The sequence below is a fragment of the Anas acuta genome, chromosome 9 (genome assembly GCF_963932015.1).
Source record: "Anas acuta chromosome 9, bAnaAcu1.1, whole genome shotgun sequence".
In the NCBI taxonomy this organism is placed as follows: Eukaryota; Metazoa; Chordata; class Aves; order Anseriformes; family Anatidae; genus Anas; species Anas acuta.
The window spans coordinates 10,868,666-10,889,354 of NC_088987.1; the positions used below are offsets into that span (position 1 = coordinate 10,868,666).

Genomic DNA, 20,689 nt, shown 5'->3' on the forward strand with positions numbered 1-20,689 from the left:
GTGTGGGTGCCTACAAATCCCAGGTATTCTGCTTCACTTTCATTTTTCCTCACTTGTAATTAAGTGAATGTGGATTTCTCTAGTGCTTTTATGCTCACCTTGAAACACTGAACCACTCTGGTTGTTAAAGGGTGCTCAGTGGTTTTTAAAAAGCCAAGTTCCTTTGAGACATCTGGCAGCACGACGTATCAGTGTCTTCATCAACTGCTGGTTTAGTTTTTTTTTTAATGTGATTCAAAGTGCTGCAAGGTGCTAATCAACTTATTTTTTAGTCTGTCCTGCCCTCTTGTGAAACCAGATGTTGCGCTTAAACCCTGAGTAGGGAAAGTGAACCCAACCAGTGTTATCGGGAGATGAGAAGCTTGCAAAAAAAAGTAATGCAAACTGCACAAATGGAGAAAAGTCTGCTGTGTCTACGGTCTTTGTTATGCATTCCTTCAACACAGACAAGTCCTTAAAGGCATGTCTTCTTTAAATGCCACCCCACTGTAATGGCTCTTGCTAGCCACCACCATCCACTCTGCCCCTCAGCTGAGCTCCAGCTGTTCAGAGCCTGCTTTGTGAATTAATGCAAGGGACAAAAGCTGTGAGAGAAGAGACAAGGAGAGGAGGCCGGGCAGCCCTGCAGCTCGCACGCAGCCGCCGGCAGCGGCTCTTTCAGCATTGGACAGAGCTCTGCCGAGCAGCTGAGACAGGATGGGAGAGCGAACTCCCCAGGCTGTGTCAGGCACCAGAAACACTTCCAGGGGCACACAGCGTTGGGCCAGACCTTGCTGAGATCTGGGAGAGTTTCATCACAGGTAAAGCAGCACCGGTGAAGGGCCATAAGAAGAAATCACAGCAGCTTCCCTGAGGAAAAGCCTCTCCAGGATGTAGCTCTGGCTGGATGGGGACTTCAGGAATGCTCTCCTCTGATGATAATTCAGATAACCCAGTGGAAATTTAAATATTCACTTATAAACCAGTATAAAAATAACACTCCCCATCTGTTTAACTAGTCTTGGTCTGTCTTGTAACAGTTCACTGACCATCTGTTACTGTGGCGTAGAGAGAGACATTATGAATCCACTTGACTGTACGCATTTCAGACTTGGGTTTATTTTTGGTTGCTACTACATATGGACCATGTTCTGTTACTCTCCATGTGTTTGTTCACAAGGACTTCTCGGCACAAGTTTCCCTAGGAGGGGTGTTTCAGAATGGGGGAAGAAGGAGAAGAAGAGCAATTAATTTTCTACTTCAACAATAATAAATAGTTTCTAATTTGGATCCCGTCTCACTCCCTCTTCCCCCAGCGAGCTGCGTGGATGGATGAAGCAGCCAGGGGAGGGTGGCAACTCAGAGACGAGCTGTGCGATTAATGAAGTCGCTGTCAGGCATGCATAGTAAAACTCAGACAAAATGAATCACTTCAGAGTTCTCTTGTTGGTGTTTCTCCCCCATCTTCCTCCTGCTGAAAGGTTTTGCAGGATCTTCAGGCACACGCACACAATCTCAGTGCTCGTTAGTCCCCATATCCCACAGGTGCTATAAATTACAGTTGAACTTTGCCAATCTGATTTGTTTGCAGGACCTGCCTGTGAAACATGCTCTTGGTTTTACCAGCGATGCTCTCAGCAGCCCAGGCCTGAGTAGCCTCTGCACCAGGCAGAGATGAGGGAGAAGTGGCTCCTTTCCAGGACCAAGCAGCCTTACGAGAAGGGACTGGTATTTGGCCAGGCTCTTTCAAGCTGCAGAGCACCATTTGTTGCCACATCTGTGGTGCCTGGCTGTCTTGTTGACCCTTACTGAGTTCGGGGTTGGTGAAAGCATTGGAATCAATTTGTTTTGAAGATCATTGTGTTGTCCCTTGTGGACAGCCTCCAGAAAGGGGCTCTGCAGTCCCCAGAGCTGTATGGGGTGCTGTGTGACAGCGCTGGCTGTTCTTCCTGCCTCTGTTTTACAACAGGGTAAGTTCATTCATGTCTGTAGTCCTCCTGCTGTTGGCTGGCACGAGGTGGAAGTGAAACTTCCACCGCCTAACCACGTATTAGCTAGGCAGCCATGCGTCTGCTAAGTGATTAAAGTAAATATTGATGTAGTCTCCATTCCTTTCATAGAAGCGTTTTAGAAAGGCTGCGCAGATGATGCAGAAACGTTCCAGGACTCAGTCTGTACCCATCGCTCATAAAATGTTCCATACTTTCTTTGTAAGCTAGTTTATTTAGACAAGCAACAGCGTTAATTCAGGCATCACCTGATGCTCCAAGGGAATCCAGCTCAGCTCTACATCAGCCAGAAACCATCACAACTCCTTTTGTCAGAAACCCTTCTAGCACACACAAGTGCGCTGGGGAAAAATACAGCCATGATAAATGTTGCCCTGGGAGAAGTGACACGAATACCTAGATGAAGCAGTACCTCGGTGAGCTGCTGTTTCCAGTCTGGGGAAGAGTTTCAGGGTCCTACCAGGGCCCACAGTATTACTGACTGTTAACAGGAGTGGGCTCCTATGCAGGGTGGCCAAGCAACACAATCCTTCCCACTGGGGACTGATAGGGGTTGTGTGTGTGTAAGAAAACAATAACAGACACGTAGACCAAATAGGATTATGGCTGTGCATTAATTATAAACTAATTAACCCCCTTGTTTTTAGGCGAGGCCTTCTTTATAAAAATCAGGTGAAAGGATTTCTTACATATATTACTTCCCAAAGCTTTGTTAACATCTCACCACCTTTAATCCCTCTCTGTTTTTGCTTGTATTTAGTAATCTATCTGAATTAGCAGTGGTGTGACCCATTCTCTGCAGAGGCCAGGCTGCCAGCTTATAGAAATTACTGAAACGAGGCGCCAAAGTAATGTAAGGACAAATGCCTCCTCGTACAGATTGGCATGAACACTGGAGGCAGCATTTGAGCGTAATATTGACTAATTATTTAACCATGAGTGGCAGCTCTGAACATTGTGTTCTTTTTGCTTCGCTTCCCACATTTACTGTGAATCTAATTACGAAGGGAACAAGTATTTCTTCTCAGGTCGCTGAAAACACAGCAGCTAGCTTTGGGAAAGTGCATGGGATGCAAAGTGGAGGCAGCCGTGAACTGCGCGTCAGCTCGTTGTTGTACTAGAGCTAGTACTAGCGTGCTTCACTAGTACTCGCTGAGCAGAGCGAGCAGGTGTTGGTGGGAATCTGCTCTGAAAATCCAAAAGCTGCCAACAGGAGAAAAATAGATCTTGGACTAAAAATACATAGTTTGAAACGAGCTGCTCTGATTATTGGGAATGTGATTTTTTTATTTATTTATTTTACATTATTGCTTAGTTTCGTTGTTCCCGTCCAGAAGGCTTTCTTTTTAATGATAATTCTTTCTGTGATATCAACAAGAAGCATCCTCAGTTGGATGCATTTCAGCAGGGGTCTTGTATATCAGGAGATAAGACCCCTAAGTGAGGAATGTAAGCTTCTGGTATTCACTTTCTGTGCACTTTCTCCCTACTGTAGAGGGGAACTTTTCTGAATTGAAAGCAATATGTAAGCATAGTAATTATCTGGACCCACAAAATGATAGGAAAAAATCTTCAGTTCAGGCTTGAGAATGCAGATGGTCATCTGATTCTTTCCCTTCCCACTATCTTTTGGCCTCCTCACCCATGTGGTGAAAAAAAATAGATTTCAACTCCTAAATTGGTTAAACTCCAAGCGTGGCAGTAAGGAGGGGATTAATTTTTAGGTGCAGCATTGGTGTTTGTGACACCCTGAGCAACGAAACGTGTATCTAATGAGATTTGAGTCTGATCCTACGTATTCTGCATCCCCTGAGAAAACAGTTGTCTCATCAGGTGGGTTTGTACATTCAGGTTGGACTCACGGCATGGACCTCAGTGGAGATTTGCATCCTGGAGTTACCCTAAACAAACCCCTCTTTGTGCTGAGGCATGAAAGCTCGATGGCTCAGCTTTTACTTGAAAAGCATCCTGTTGAGGTGGCCTTGTGCTTCACCGCAGTCCTTTGAAGAAAGTCCGCCTTGACTGTTGGGTTTGTCTGGTTCAGAGGAGCATGGTTTTAGCTCAGCCCAGAGGTGAACTGTGAAACCTGAGTGCTTGCATCCTCCCTGGCCACGTGCGTGGTGTTGGGATCTCCAAGGGCACTCATCTTTCCCAGCTTGTTGTGGGGCTGTCAGCTCAGCCTCTCCGTGACTTGCTGCTTTTCTCTTCCACAGCTAAAAAGGCCCCTTGGAAGGTTTTGTTTGGCCCTAAGGCTCGTTCAGGGAGTTTTGGGAGGCAGCTGGAGGACAAGTGCCCCAGTGGTGGAGCACAGCGTGCTGGATTGCTCACCAGACCCCAACCTCCCCCCTGCAAGCTTCTGGGCTGATGAGCGCAGCAGTTGTGGCAGGATAAGGGTGTCATTGGGTAAAAGACCACACTGCTGCTGCCTTGAGGGGCATTCTTGGAGGCTGGAGTCATGTGCAGTGTAAATATATCCTCCTACCCTTTCATCTGGAGTCAGATGATGCCAAGCTATTATATTAAACGCTGTGTTGTAGTGTGTACTCTGTGGATGACTTTGTGAATGATACTTTTTTCCACAGTAAATCAGGTGGAAATCCCCTAGCTCTTGATCAGGGTGTTAATACCAACCATATCTCTTGCTTCCTTTCCATTAAGCTTTATTGAGTTAGCTATGGTCGCTACTTGCCGATTTTCCTCTGTGAGAAATCTGCTGGCTCTCTTTCCTGGAAGTGCCCACTGGATGTTTTTAACTACAGAGGTTACTGAGACATGCCAAGACCAAGATGTCAAGGTTGGCCTTGAACGTTTGTCTCCGTACTACCGGCAAATTTATTTCTCAAGCAAAACGATTGCCAAAAACCCATTAGATAACTTGATGTCTTTTGTTGCTGGTTATTTCCAAAGTCTGCTACAGGGCTCAGATCCCAAAAATCACTTTTAATAAACTTGCAGTCGCTTTGTTTGTTTGTTTTAATTTAAGGTACAATTTCTGCAAACACAAAGCTGCACCGCTTTCTCTTTGCCCTTGATGCTGAGTTGGTTGTGCATATTAATTAAGGGCCATTAGCAGAGTAAGTGCAGAGCAGTGCAGAATGTGACTGAGCACATGTGCTGTGCTGCAGTCTGCAGCGTTCTGTGGTGCACCACTTTTTGATGGGATTTGAAAAATTACAGGTGAAAACACACTCTTCCTTTATTAGCCACTATTATTAGAACCATATGGCTTGAGCTGAGGAATAAATTGCGCCTGGCATGTATCAACCTAGCATGTCTCTGCAGATGAATATCATTTTTGAAGTGTAGACTAAAGGGGAAATGAAGGTGGGTTAGTGTTTTAAGCACAAATAGACCAGGAAGGAGATGCTGGCACCGCCTCACATTTTTAAGGCCATGCCACTGGCTTGCTGGAGGATGATGAAGCAGTGCAGGCAAGTTCTTTGTAGGAATGCTGCTGTACTGACATACACTTGCACGCAACTTTTTGTATTCCCTCATAAAGTGAGAATCCTCCTTGTTTGTGTAGAGCTCAACACGTGATGCAGAACACGAATCCGGGGAGGGTATTTGCATGTTGGCGTGCTGCTGCTGGGCAAAGGTCAGGATGAGACCTTGACCACCCTTGCCTGGCTTGTCACGGAAGAAGAATGTGTGCTGTCACACTGCATAAGATTCTCTGGTTTTGAGAAGAAACACAAATCCTCCTATCTCTAAGCAGCCTAATCGCAAATCACCTGGACTCAGGGAAGAAATTAGGCTTTTGACACACTGTTTAGTATTTTAATGTTTCGTGCTGCACGTATTTTGTACAGTACATCATCACGGTGATGGTCCCTCTTAAAGACAGGAGCCAAGAGTAGGTGGAAACCACAGATCTGGTCTGCCCTGGAGATTACGTGAGTTTCCCCTTGCCTATAGGGCATGGTGAGTACAAGCAGTGTGGACAGACAAGACTTGTGCTGTGCTATTACTAGGAAAATGAAACGCTACTTCCTCATTCTCCAGAATTAACTGCGTTTAATAGGTCCTCAAACATATACCGTGTTTTCCTCCTTTGTGGGACAAAGAAGTTTGTGAAGCAATCTAAGTCAGTTCCAGATCTGTTCTCTCTTGTTATTTCTTGGAGGTGTATGGGCTTGTTAATGTCTGCTGCCTTCAGAGTTTAATTAAGTCCCCGTTGGTATTGAAGGGCATTTGACCAGGCCTGCAGCCTCGCTGTGCAGGTAAGGCTGGGGAAGCAGCCGCTGCTTCACCTTGCATGCAGTGTAGGGACAGGCAGCATCCCGGGGCCTGCAGAATCCCACTCCCGACTGCCATCCCTCACCCAGCTGCCATCGTGGGAGAGCCTCATCGATCCGGCAGCAGCCACCGCCGGCCTGACATCAAACGGGAGCTAAAAATACCACCGGGCAGAAAGAAATAAGCGACACGTAAATATAAATCCCTAATGCCTCAGCAGGGAGCATTGCATTTCCTAACCATTCAGTCAAATTGTTTAAAGATTGATTAATACTGGAAAGCTTCTCGCTTCCACCTTGGTCACCGGTCTCTCCTCACCGCAAGGCTTTTAGGGGAAGGCAGAGGTTTTCCTTTCCTGCTCTCCAGCAGCACACCCCTTGCATGTATGCCCTTGCTAACAAGGTGCCGTGGTGGGAGCTGCACTGTCTCCTGCAGCAGCTTCCCAAAGGTTTGGGCAGCAGCAAGGGGCTGGAGGGCACAGCGCAGTATTGCTGCCTCCACGCCAACACAGCTCCCACGAAGTCAGCCCACTGCTTGCACCACCCGGCCTCGCCACCCACCCTTCCTCGTGGCACAAGTTGAATGAAACAACGCGACGGAGAGAAAACGGTGAGAGTGTTTCTTCCCATACCATCATCTGGCTGCCTTTGAAAGCGAAAGGCCAGCAAGCTTTCTTTCCTGGGGAGCCACTCGCCGAGCAATCGCGCTCCGTTGTGGCCGGCAGATTTGTTTGTGCGCGCTCCAGCCGGGAGGAACGGCGCTCGCGGGGCGAAGAAGCTGGCGCAGAGCGAGCGAAGTGGGAAGAGGGGAAGGAGCCAGCGAGTGGCGGCGAAATCTGCCGGGGCTTCGCCACGTTCCCTAGCAACCCACGGCCCCGAGAGCCGCTCGCGATGTCTCCTCTTTATCAGCGCAGCTGCATGCGATGTACCAGCCTCGCCGGGGTCTGGCTCGCGCTATTTTGGGTTTAGAAACCGAAGCGTGTGATTGCAGCGCTGTCATGGGCATAAGGGCTTTTGGATTGCTCTCTTGCACAGATGGGAGCAATTCACGGGGAGGGCTGGGAAAAAGTGACTTGCTGTTCTTGCTTGAATGTTGTCTGGTGCCGGCTAGTAAATACCATCTTGTGGCTTAAAGATGTTGCGATGAGTAGATGAGACAGCTCCCCTGCCGTTCCTCTTCCCCGTAAGGTGGCATCGCAGGGATGGGCTCGCATGGATGTTTCTGGAGTAACTCGTTTCCTGCCAGCTGCTGCAGACACACGAGGGCCTTTGCACAAGGGGCACGTGGAGTGTTTTGCTGTCTGGGGCACTTGTGCTCATTTACTGCATGCTTCCTGGCCAGGCTCACTGCACCCTGAGAGGCTTTAGTGGGGATTCAGCACCGAGTGCCAGGTGAGCATTCCCAGGAACCTGGGCAAGACAAAGCCTCCATTTGTCTAACGAAGTATTTACAGCCCACGCAGTGGGTTCTCTGAATTTCAGCAACCTTATGTACCAGAAGTCTAAGCTGGAGACACAATGTTTTGGAGACGGTAAAAAAAGGGCAGTCACTGTGCCTGTTTAGGACCCAGCTTCTTTGTCACACCACGTCTGAGCAAAGTTTCTTTGATTTAGAGTCTGGAACAAAACCATAAAGCAACTTCACACATGAGCTTCCCTTCCTGTAAGCAGCTTCAGCCCTGAAGATGATCCATAGGGCCTTCAGCTGGCTTTGCTCAGCTCCGTTGCAGAATCTGTCACAACCGTTATCACAATCACAGAAGCATAAACAATAAGGCTGGAACTCACTCGAAGATCTGTCTGCTGCTCAGAGACAGGATCAACTCTGCCTAAGCCATTCTTCAGAAATATTTGTTCCTACTCAGAAAAGCCTCTGTGATGGAAATTACAGCTTCTCCCCAGGCAATGTCTTCCAGAACTTTGCTGTCCTCACTGTTTCTCCTCCTCCACACTGCAAACCCCCTCAAAATGCCAGGGTGATTGTCAAATACGTGTCCAGCACAAGGAGGGGACATGAGTCCCCTGATTAATAGTGTAACACAAATGCGGAGGGGCAGGAGGGGCAGGAAGCATAGACAACAGATTGCGTAGTTGTGTAGAGTTTGAGGTTCACAGCATTTTTACAGATAAGCTTTTGAAATCTCTTTTATTTTTTTATTTTTATTTTTTTTTTTTTTTTTTTAATATGCTACCCTTGGAAAAATGAAGGTAGGTGAGAAGGAAGGTGGAGGAGGCCTGCTTGCTGTGAGGTCTGCTCCAAAGGGCAACTGGCTCCTCAAATGGAGCAAGGAGAGAAGAAGCCCTGAAGACCAGGTTGGTCTAATCTGAGAAGTGGTAGTGGTAGTTTATGAAAGCCAGACTGAGAGGGGCACCACAGTGAGCAAAAGGGACTTTAGCTAAGTAAGCCCTAGAGTGTCACCTGCAAGGAAGCAGGTTTCAATAACCCATATCCCCAGAGAGAGTGGGGTCTAAGTCTGCAGTGCTTGCTTTTGGTCTGGCAGACTGGGAGCCGGTTTTCTCCCTGCGTTGACCTCGTTGACTCAAATAGTGCCTCTCGACCAGCCCATGTACACCTGAGTACTTGCTCACTTTGGCACACTGAGCTAGACCCTCAGCTGCTGTGTAAATCAGCGAGTTCCCTCGAGCGACTGATTTGCACCGTCTGAAAGTCTAGCCCATCCTCTACAAGTAAATTCTGCAAGCAGAATTATATTTATCTCTTTGTTCTTCCCCTTCAGCCTTTGCTCAGTCAACCTGCGAGCTGCTTAATCATTAAAAAACAGAAGGGGGCTGCTGCTGTTGTTGTGGTTGAACAGGACACGAACACGTTTTGTGGACAAAGCGAGCTTTTAAATACATCAAAGTGGCCCAGGCACGACGCTGTGTCCTGCCACAGCCCTCGGCCTCCTCAGCCCTAATTGCACATGCCACAGCCTCCTCCAGTGCGCCCCATCCTGCACGAAGCACCGCTTGGCCAATTAGCGGGATAAGTTCGTCTCTAGCCTGGGAGCTATGTGGATAGCCTTCTTCGCTGCGTCTCTCTACATGGAGGAATGTTTTGACAGCTAAACATGGATCTTGTTGAGCTGTCAGTTCTGCTCACTCTCCCAAGTGTTTCTTATTTATTGAGTCATCAGGCTCTTCCTGACCTCCTCAAAGTCAGTCCCAGCCTGGCACAAAAGACAGCACAGAAATACAGCTCGAGCGTGGCCTTCTGAGCAGGGCAAGTTTCTTCAAGCATTTGATGCCTTGAACAGTGCAGATCATGAGGTCTCCAAGTCAGAGCAGTGGCTGTGCCCCCGGGCTGGCAGCGGTCTTCAAGGCTGCAGCTGGGGAAATTCACATTCCCTCCCTTCGCACACAGCCTGTGTGGCTGCCAAGGTCTCGGGGTTTTTTAAGAGGCCAGAGGCAAAGCAGGGGACCAGGGAAAGGAGCAGAATGGCCCCGAATCCAGCAAGCCTTGCATCCACTTCTGGCTCCTAGTGCTGAGCTAGGACCCCCTGCTCTTCATTCCAAACCTGATCTGGCTTGGAGGTCGGAGGTACTTCTGCAGGACACAGCCCAATCACCACAGAAAAAGCACCTCTGCTCTTATCATCTGGGGCATTGTGACCACAAAGTAGTTCTGTGTTTGAGAAGTGTGCCCCTGGTGGATGTGGGATCACGCAGTAGGTGCAGCAGGGGAAGCAAAGGGCAACCTCTGACCTTTGAACCCTTCACTGGGGAAATCAAGTGAGCCTGTGGGTGTACTGCAGTGCTCTGAGTGCCCTCCCACCCTGATGCCCCAGCAGAAGCACATGTGCATGTGTCCAGAAGCATCTGACCAATCCCACCATCTGTAACTGGTTGTTTTTTGGTTAGCATTGGTCAGTTCTTGTATGAGGGAGCTGACTCAGTAAAATTAGCAGATGCTGATGCCTCACATTTGCTCTTGCTTTCCTGCCTGCTCCCTGTTCTGAGGATGCAGGTAGTGGGATGCATCCTTCTGTTTCGTACTGCTCCATTGCACATTGCTCCTCCCTGAGCCACTCTCCTTCATGCACAGGGTGCACACAGCTGGCTCTCCATGGGCTCTTGCCAGCTCTGGAAGCTCCTAGCCATGTTGCACTTTATTCTCTTTCCTCTCTGCCTTGTCACATCCTCTCCTCCAACGCCGGGGTCTGTCTCAAATCCCCTACTGCACACTGCCTTCAGAGTGCCCTTCCTCTTTTTGCCAACACTTCTCTCTTCCCTTTGTAGTTCTTCCTTTTTTAATTGTTATTTTTGTGTTGGAAAAGGTTGTTTTGCTCTTTCCCCATGTTGCCAGTGCCCTCATTCTAGCTCTGACTTTGACCTCACTGCTCCTGCAGCTCTTCTCCATGGGCCGTCTCCTTCTCTCTCTGCAAGCAGGATCACCGCAACAGCACAGGCAGCTCAGATCTTCACCCCTGTGCCTGCACGTTGCAAAGACCCCTCGAATATTTAATACCCACAGTGAAGCTTCCTGCAGCATTTTTCTGTAGCCTATAAACCCTGCTTCTTTGCCTCCCTGGCACAATTTGACCACCAGGTGGGATGTGCTGGGTCCTCTGCCCGTGGTTCCTTCCAAGGGAAAATCATCCCTCGTCTCTTGCTGCCCTTTGCTCGGCTCCCACCTCCCACTGCTTGTGGGAAATTCCTGAGCAGGGGCAGTGTTTCAAGGGAGGCTTGAAGCTTTTATCTGACTAATACTTAACTGCCCTGGACTGTATTACAGGAGAATTATGACTTTGTTGAGAAATTTCTACTGCTGTGAGCCAAATGAGAGATCATTTTCATAAGTACATTGGATGAAGTAAATGATCATCTAGATGACAGGCATTTGCCCTGGCCTTTTCCCCAAGTGCAGTATAGAATTTGGCACCGCTTTGTTCTGAAAATATTATTTCTGATTATCCTGGGGTAATTGATAGTAAAACATATACAAGTCCCTTCTAGAGCAGCAGTGCTCAGGCTATTGAGATGAAACTCACTGGGGACTGCAGCCTTTCACTCTCTCCTGCTTCCTTTCTTGTGCATTACTCCCTCTGCCCCTGATGGGACTGTTTAGCCTCACCACCTTTTCCCTTAGTGCTAATGTGTCGTATCCTCTGCCTGATAGTGTTCGGCATCAGAGAGGCATCTGCAAGTACATCTAATGCCTCGTGGATGCGGGCTGCACCACGAGCTTGCTGCTGAACACTTTCCTGGGCCGTAACGTAGGCAGAAAGCATTTCATCTGCAAGCAAACTGTCCATTTCTGATGGACACCCCTGTTTCACCAAAAGAGAAAGAGATCTTTGAAAAGTTTTTAATGACCGGTCATTACGATCAACTGCAGTCAGGTAATTTTGTTAAGAGGCCACTGGCATAGCTGGGGCTGGAGATGCGGAGAGGCCAGGGCTTGCTGGTAGAAGTGGTGTATGGGAGCTGCTGCGAGTTACCACTCACGTCCAGGGAGATTGTTCTGCTTGAATTAAATTGCAGATGGTCATTGCAAATGGCACTTGATGGGATGTTAGATGGCCGAGCTGGGATTCAGGCAACTTAGAGGTACCTGGAGAGGGCTCTTCATGAGGAGAATTAATTGTTCTAAATGCAATAAAGCTTCAGTATAAAGCAATTCAGCAACAAAACCATCCAACCATCCACGTAGATGGGATAAAATATAGAGACACTCTAATTGAGGCAGAAATTAGGGAATGAATTCTGATCTTTACTGCTTTACATATTGTCTTGAGCTGTAGCACTGCCCTTTTAATACTCTTCTCCATGATCTTTCACCGCAACGTCCTGAGGTGCAAGCAAATGAGCTGTCCTTTGACTTTGACAAATAGCAATCTATCTTCTCATTACTATTTGCAAATTCTCTTTTCTCTTGCATCACTAGAAAAGGTATCCATCCATTTGGATGTATTTTGTCACCTTCGAAGTGTGGCTTGGCTGAGGAGCCAGGCAGTTATATAGCTTGGGCAGAATCCAGCTGTCTGGACAGTCTGTTAAATTTCTGCCTTCTCTCCCTTGACTCGGTCACCTGCGAGGCTGAAAGTCAAATGAAGACTCGTACTCAGTGCTTACGCTGTCTGACGTCTTCAGAGCTCCCCATCCGCTTTCCAGAGGAACTCGTGTTGTTAAAAGGGCTTGGGGCCATGCAGTAACCACTTCAAGAGATGCGGGCTGTGCAAACCTAAAAGAAAAACAGCAAAGATCTTGCAACTGCACATGAGGGAAAGAGAAGAGATGATTTGGGGATCATAACGTTGGGATCAGAACAGTAAAACAGAGAAATCTTCCTGTCCTGAGAAAAAGAAGACATTTCGGAGTGCTGCAGGAATATAATTTGCTTTTGCCACACTATTGTTTTAGCTAATATTATTCTTACAGCTTTTATTTATATAACAAGACACCTCCTGGGCAGCTGAGGGGCATGTTGGGAGAGCAGTGTTTCTTTTGAAGACATTATAATCTTACAAGACAAAACGTAGACACATTGAGTGGAAGGAGGCACAACTTGGCAACCAAAGATAATTAATAATAGTTATAATTTGTACTCATTCAGCATCTTTCATTCAAGGATCTCAAAGCATTTTGTAATCATGAGTTCATTGAGGCTCTCAAAGTCTCTTGAGACAGCCAAGCATTATGAAGACCATTTAAAACAGCAGGGTGCAGGATCAGACTGGTTAAGCATATTGCTGAGGATAAAATTCAGGAATCCTGCCCTCCAATCCTGTGGATGCTGAACCAAGTGCCCTCTCTAGTCTGAGAAGCTTTTTTTCTTACTGTAATTTATATATAAATATATATAATCTGTCAATGTTAAGCAAAATGTGTAGTCTTCATTTAAGTCACTGGTGTCCTGGGAAGTGTAATGGCCCATGTCACAGTTGACTAAAAGTGAGACTGCAGATAGTGGGTTAAACACATTTGGTTAACCATTTGTTTGCTGTTATAGTTTTCACATGAAAAAAGCTTAGATTGAAACCTGTCTTGATGATGGAAAGTGATGTGATTTTAAGTTTCTTTGTGTATTAAAACAGAAACCCATTTGCATATTTTAAGTATCTTTTCTAGCATATTCAGGCATCTGGCAAGAAAGCTATATTTAAACTGTTAATACAGTATGAATGCAAGTTTCACATGCAAAATTAGTACCATTAAAATGGTGAGATTTATTTTTCTTTTGAAACAAGTGATGCCCCAGCACTTCTGGTTTTGTTACCCGATAAGGCCCTGCAGCTGGGACAGCGTATTTTTTCAGCGGGCGACGAACCTGAACCGCAGGGCAGGTGGTGCTCCTTGCACAAACACCCTGCCAAACCCCCGGCACCGCCTGCTGAATGGCGGTGAGCTCCCTCGTCGCTGTGGTCCACCAGGGAGGGCCCTGCACCCGAGGCGTGTGTACGCACGCCCGTCGCGTCGCTTCTCATCGTCTGCGAGAATGGTTGAGCTCTGCCTTGGTGAAGTGCTTTACGAGTGAAAAACTTCAGAAAGAGCAAAGCTCAGTTATTTCCTCGCGGGTTCGGGATGCTTCTGGAAGGATGGGGTTTGGAAGGAGAGTCCTTTTTAAAAGTGGTTTTTTCGTGGTGATGAATTGTTAAGGCTAATTGTGTCCGGTGCGAGCAAACCCATCTCTTTTCATCATTGTGAATTTTGGAGCATTCTCATTTTCACCAGGTGTGTCCCTGTGCTTGACCTATGAGATAGGGATGTGGCTTGGTTGGTTGGGAAACCACGAGCCACTTCAGGGTGCCAGCTGCTGTGACCAGAGTCCCCCGCAGCCCTGTGTCTTTCAGTAGTGCTAGCGTGGATTTACAACAATGTTCTGTACATCATCTCCCCAGACAAGGAGCCCTAGATGGCACTATGTACCCCGAAGTGTATAGCCATGAGGACAAAAAGCAAATTTAAGCCCATCTACAGCACTTCTCTCTGCAGTTTGGGACTAAGGCTTTGAGACTGTCATCTGCTATGGATGCTTATGGCTCCTGCTCTGAAATGCATATTTTGAGCTGCTGATAGCAGTAAATATGATGTTTAATTAATTAATGTTTTAAAGGTAACCACTGGAAGCTTATATTATTATGACATCAAGAGAAGGGGAGTTGGTAAGCAGGCTTTAGGGTCTTTACTGCTGGTGGTGATACATGGGAGTGGGAGAGTACATGACTCGGAGCCCAAAGAGATGTGGCAAGGCAAGCAGCAAGAGCAGAATAAACCTTTCTATCTTGAAAAAATAAAAGACTAAACGTAGGACTTCCTGATCTAATTTTATGAATCAGAATTAGGTCTTATGGCTAAAAATGTAGGGCTAAAACAATGCAGTTTACTTATCCATATAGTGACATAGCAGTGATGCTTCATTCTCCCTCTCAACAGTACCATGCAGTTTGTGCCTTGAATGCCTGGCTACTAAAATGTCTACCACCCAAGTAAGTAGGGTTAAGAGGAAAACACGAAACGAAATAGCCTGCTCCCCTTTCTGTGTGAGATAAGCCTTGACAGGTAAAGTGTATTTGTGTAATGATAGAGCCAGGAGGCCCCAGGCAAGATCAGGCACTGCTGCACTTGTTTCTGTATATGCATTTAAGCAGCAACGGGACATTAACATGTAGTGCTGTGTAGGTGTTCTTATTTGAAATGCAGTTTAAATCTGCTGTTTCCGTGTTATCACATGTCAAAGATGCATTACTTGGAGATTTGTTTGTTTTGCATTTCCTAATTAGAAACAGCCAATGTTGCTCCATAAAAGCCTAGCTCATCTCCTGTTAACCCCGGGTATTGTAAACAAACCACAGTGTCCAGCAGGAACAATGACTCTCCACAGCAGAAGTGGAAGCTGTCATTTAACACAATCATGCTCAGCGCAGAAGCGAGCACCAGCCAGCAGTGTTTACAGATTATCCAACTTCGCTAACACCTAGCAGAAACAACCAGCCCTTCCCCATTCAGAACATAAGTGAGAACGTGAAGAATAGCAAGAAAAGCTATTTAGTCTGTTTGCATATAATAGAATGCAAACAATCCAAGGACAAAACAGTCATGCTTGTTTATTACCGCGCTTGATGATTAATAAAGCAGTCTCTGTATAGTTGCTTGCATCACAGAAGCTTGGAGAGCTTTGTAGGCACTGATTAATTAACGGAGAAATATCATTAGACCCATTTTACAGGGTAACTAAGGTTTATTTAGGGTGATTCTGTTGAATTCAGTATCAATGCACAAAGACCAAGACTTGGTTTTCATAACTGTGAGCTAAAAGCTGGATTCCAGGTAGTCAAAATAGGCAGTCTAATTTTCATAAGGTTTGGGAACTTCTCACCTATTTAATGACTTTGCACTCTGGCTTTTAAAACTACAGACAAGATGCCTGCCCTTCCACCTGTCCACGTCCCTATTTCAAAGTGTAGAAAAAAGGAGAAATTTGGCCAGAATCGCAGGCTGACCAAGTTAAAGCAGACAGAAGGAATTTATTTGTATTATTATTATTATTATTACCCATATTTTGTGTAACACTGTCACAAGAGATTTTTGAAACGAGAAGCTTAGCAGGATTTGAATAGGACTGGGAATGCGCGTGAATAACTAAGTGAGGATAGAGTTACAATAATGAAGTTTAAAAATAAAGAAAAATATCCTCTAGAGCTTTGGATAAGTTACAAAACTGTCCTATTTCAAAGCATGCCAGTGTTTAATAAATGAGGGCTCTGCTGCCAGAGCTGCCCATTCTGGATTCCTGGTTTGCTTCGGGAAGCGGTGGCAAGGCACGTGGCCCGCGAGGGGACCGAGGGCTTGCCCCGCTCCGGCTCATCCTGGGGGAAAACTCTCTTCTGCCTGCCTCAAAACTTGTGTTTTCAGGCCATTCATGTGGGCAGGAGGTCCCGGGCAGTTGGTGGGTATCCCCTCAGGGGATACAGGGCACCTTCTTCAAAGGGACTTGACAAATGGTTCTCCGAGAAGTAAACCCAGGAGTGTGCATGCGGCAGGAATCTAGGCAGAGTCGTCTTTTCAGGAATGTGTATGTACTGGGGCAGCTGTGACTTTTCACTGGGAAAATAAATCAAGAATTAAAATATTTTTTTTTTTCCAGTGCATCTCCTCTGTAAGAGGGTTCAGTTGGCCTTAATTACAGACTGAATTACAGCTGCAGGCAATCTTGATATTTCTTTGGGAGCTCAGCTCATGAGAGATGTGGCACCATGCTGAATTTTTTGGTCTGAAAGTTTGCGATTGTTTTGGACAGTCAATAACTTAAATGAAAAAGTATGGTCTTTGTCAGGCCATTGAACAAAAAATGTGCTGAGATGTTATTTAACTGTTTATTTAACTGATGATCAGTTTTGGTGAGTGAAGTGAAAGGAAAGTGCTAACTTCATGCAGATGAACAAAAAGAAAAAAAAATGAAAAGGAAAGTAAGTATCAGTGAGAGATGTTTCTGGCTGCTTTTCAATTCCAAATTGGGCTAATTCTACCTTCTGAAAAGAAGATAATTTCCACGTTTCTGTAATTGGGAACACATAATTGAAGTTATTTTCTCTCAGAGAGAAGAAACTTCTTCTACAGCATTTGCAAATGGACAAGAAAAATGACCACATACAGTGTACTCTGAATGATGGTGCATTCATGACAGCGTGATCTTCAGATGTCTTTGTAGATCTTGAGTTGTGATTTTTACCCATTCGGGTAGACCTTTATCCACAGATGGGGAAGGTTTGTGTCGGAGTATGCAGCACACTGCTTCAGCTCCCTTTTCTGGGCAGCAGAGCTCCAGAGATGGCTGATTACCAGTGAGGTCTGGAGTACAGAGCACAAGCCAGAGAAGTGCTGAAGCAAATGTAAACTCCATGTACCAAAATAATTGTGCAGCCATTCCATGCGACTGCGTCTTTTGACCTGGCTTTTTAGGAACTGAACTTTAATGAGGAAGATGAGCCAGATGTTGCAGCGCTTGGAGTGGCACAAGCGATTAACTCACTTCCTTTCGCTTGTAGCAGGAGATATTTTCTGCCGTGGGGTTTAACCCTAGGGACGCTGGCATTTTCCTAGGCATGCCATTAATTAAGCACACAGGGCAATGTTTATTCATGAAAGCCTTTGCATCTGCAAAGGCAACCACAATTATTGTCATGCTCTACCCCAAGGTTGCTCTGTATTTGATGGCAATAGTTAAGTTTAAATTCAGGTGCTCCTGCTCCCAAAGCAGAGTCCCTCCTTGCAGACCATGGCTCTTTTCTGTTTTGTGGGTCAGTTTGTCATCTCTGATGTTACTGGGATTAGCCAGAGTGATGCTCAGAGGGTCTGGAAGGCCAGGTTGCCATTTGGCACAGGCCACAGCTCCCTGTAGCTCAGGCAGTGTCCATTAGTGTGTGCATCGAGGCATCGTGGAGAAAAGAGAATGCATGAAGATAAGTGTGCTAGATTAGACAGTAAATTGGATTTCTAGACAGCCTTGATCATGGCACAGATCAGGAAAAAATAGAGGAAGTTTAATAAACAACATAGCTCTGTTTTGTAAGGAAAGCCAGAGTTATATTTTTACCCTGACCTAACAAAGGAGGAGGAAGGAAATTGTTTTGCTGAAACAAGCAGATCTAGATCCACTAAGGATACACTTTTCTCTCTCTGTTTGTGTGCGTGCATGTCCCAGCAAACTCAACAGCATGTTCATATGCATGAAGTGCATTTTCCTGGAGGCATGTAGCCAGCGTGTGCCATGCTAGGAGAAAAAAGATGTGCCTGGCACTGCTTAAATGTTGGTCAAAAAAGCGTAGCGTTTTAATCAAAATAAGTTAAACTGTTTTTTAACATTGTGCTTCATATTTGTTATTTTTGCTGACTGTGGATACTGGATAAGAAATCTGCCCGGTTTGGAAAAGTGCAATGTAGATAAAATACGAGAGCAGCCTATTTATTGTGTGTGTGAGACTACGTGGTCTCCAAAACCAGAAAAAGTCAGACAGGTCTGCAAACCTGCAGGTTTGTGTCTTTCAGTTTAAATAGCACAGCCGGAGCCCCTACTCAAGCAGACACAAGCGGGCCCCCTGATCTAGAGAAGTGGGAAGCCGGCATGAAGGAGAGGGAGCGGGGTCACACATCGCCTGCCGCGGGTGTCCCACCAAAGCCTGGCTGGCACCGGGGCCAGGAGGCTCGTGCTGATGGTGTCTGTGTGTGGGGTGCCCTTGGGTTGGAGAACAGCCTGAGCATGTCTACAACATCGAGTCTGGCCCAAGTACTCTGCGGCTGAAGACATGGGGATAGGACTCGCGGCAGCCTGGGCATGGATTTGTTTTTGCCTCAGAGCCCGCGTGTGGCAAATCACTTCAGCTCCACGCATCTTGCTTCCCTTTCTGTGAACAGACGGCAGCTCATGCCTTCTGTTTTGGTCCATTTATGTTATCAGGCCTGAGGGTAAAAGCAATGTTTTAGATGCTGTGTGGACAGAGCCCAGCAGAAGAGGCAGGAGCGTGGTGCTTGCACGTGTTCCTGCCACACTGGTGGTTGCTAACAGGGAAGAGAGAGGGGTGGAAGCCATCACCAGCTTGGGCATATCGTCCTCTCTGTGAAAAGGGAAGGAGTCCCAGTCAACGGGGTGGCGATGGTCATTCCTTTCTGCACGGAAACCGAAAGAGGATGGAATAATATTTTAAGATGCTCAGTTGCCAGATTGATTTCTCAAGCTAATAAATCCTTGGCTGCACTTGCTGTGTTAAAATATATGTTCAAGCAAGATTCACGATCAGCTCTTAGGAACAAGAGAGCAAAGGAAAAAAATGCTGTTCTTCTTAAATGCTTTATATCTGTCAGCCTTAATTGGCTTATTAATAAACCCTTTTTTTTTCAGGGTTATGATATTTATTATTTCTAATGAAACAGTTGTTAACTAGCCTTCTAAAAACAGTCACAAAACACTGGCCAAGGGCATCTGGTTATGCTGGGTCAAGTACCTGGCTCTGAAACTCTTAGTCATGTGCATGGCCTTATCCACACCAAAATGCTATATCCCACCAAGGTGACACTTACGTGGCTTTGAAGGCAAGTGCAATCCTGTGCATCATACAGGCATGTCTCCCCATATGAAGGAAAAAAAAAAAAAAAAAAAGTTGTGGTAACCCAAACACAGCATGGTTGCATTTGTACAATAGAGTTTATGGAGCTGTGTGCGGACATTCAGGATTTCCAGATGTTCAAGAGCTTACTCAAAACAACTGCTAGGCATCTAGAAATCCTGGACTAGGGTACAAAACCCTTGAGTACTGCTCGGGAAAAATTCTTCAGCAGAAAAATAAAACATCCCTGGGAAAACCTGAAGGTATGGTTGGTTCAATCTGTATTCTCAGTCAGGGATTCTGGGCACATGGCAGATAGACCTCGCACAGCCTTCCGGGGACATTCATCCAGCCTGGGGCTTTTTCCAGGTGCCCTTTGTTCCAGGGGACTGTGCCACTCAACTCCTTTGTGCAATGCTGCTCTGTTAGAGAGCAAGAGATGGGCAGGCAGCAGGTACAGCCGTCCTATTGTGTGTGCACAGCAAATCCAGCACTTCCAAGAAGTGCAGTCCTGCTACGGCACTCCTGGATGCAGCACATGTGAGGTAGGTCAGGTCAACAAGCAAAGGGGGGTGATGGCGTGCAGCTTAGCATGGGCCCTAGAAAAATAAATACGACAAGGTCAGGAACGTGCAAGTGTTTGGTTTCTTGGAGTGGATGATTGAAATATTATTGCTAAGCGCCGTTTGGAGACCTCTGCATTGATTGATGTCTCATTTGAAATCTCTTTCTTGCCTGAAAGAAAAAAGGCATGAAAACGTTTAGCTAATTCTCTTGCAGTGCTTTAAAGCTGCTGTTCTTGTTGAACATGACTGGCTCAATAAGGATTCGTCATTTCAGGTGTAGGCTGTATAAGCTAGGTAGAGGTGGCCGGTGTATTGTTTCTCTGACAATCTTACATTTTCGCCCTATGTAAACAGGTAAAGAGCATGAAAAGTGCTTCCTAATAGGCTGATGTTCAGAAGTTTCATATAAAAGGTCCAATCTTTGATGAAGAGAGCAATTGATCAATTAAATAACTTCCTGTACTAAAATACTGCATTTCATAAATAAGTCAGTTTTCCCGTGCAAGTCTTTCAAGAAAGCAGTGCACACAAGGAAAGCTTCTGTCAGCATTTTTTAATCCTGAAATGACCGAGTTTCTCGCTGCAGACACCAAACTTAGCTTCTTCTAAGAAACTCTTAGGCATGCGACTATTTCTGTGCTTCTCAAAATATGCCTGTACTTCTGCTGTTTTCCAGGGAGAAGACTCAGTGAGACAGACTTTAAATATTTAATGCCAGCTGTTAGCACATGAAGGCCAAGAGGTCTCAATTTTTAAGCACATACTAAAACCTTTGTATCCCCAGTACTAAAAATCTGTGGACTAGCTCCTGCTCTCGCTAATGTTAACAGCGGGATTTGTGTCAAAACAAACAA

The 20,689-nt window shown here is 46.1% G+C and overlaps 1 protein-coding gene and 1 long non-coding RNA gene across 27 annotated transcripts in view; both read left to right on the plus strand.

Annotated features, from left to right (window-relative positions):
• Positions 1 to 20,689, plus strand: part of LPP (LIM domain containing preferred translocation partner in lipoma) — a 381,405-nt gene that overhangs the window by 274,951 nt on the left and 85,765 nt on the right. The gene's annotated exons all lie outside the window — the stretch shown is intronic.
• On the plus strand, positions 1,574 to 9,517 carry LOC137861305 (uncharacterized). Its single transcript, XR_011099537.1, has 2 exons — positions 1,574 to 1,949; positions 8,965 to 9,517. It is a non-coding gene; the product is annotated as an uncharacterized lncRNA (long non-coding RNA).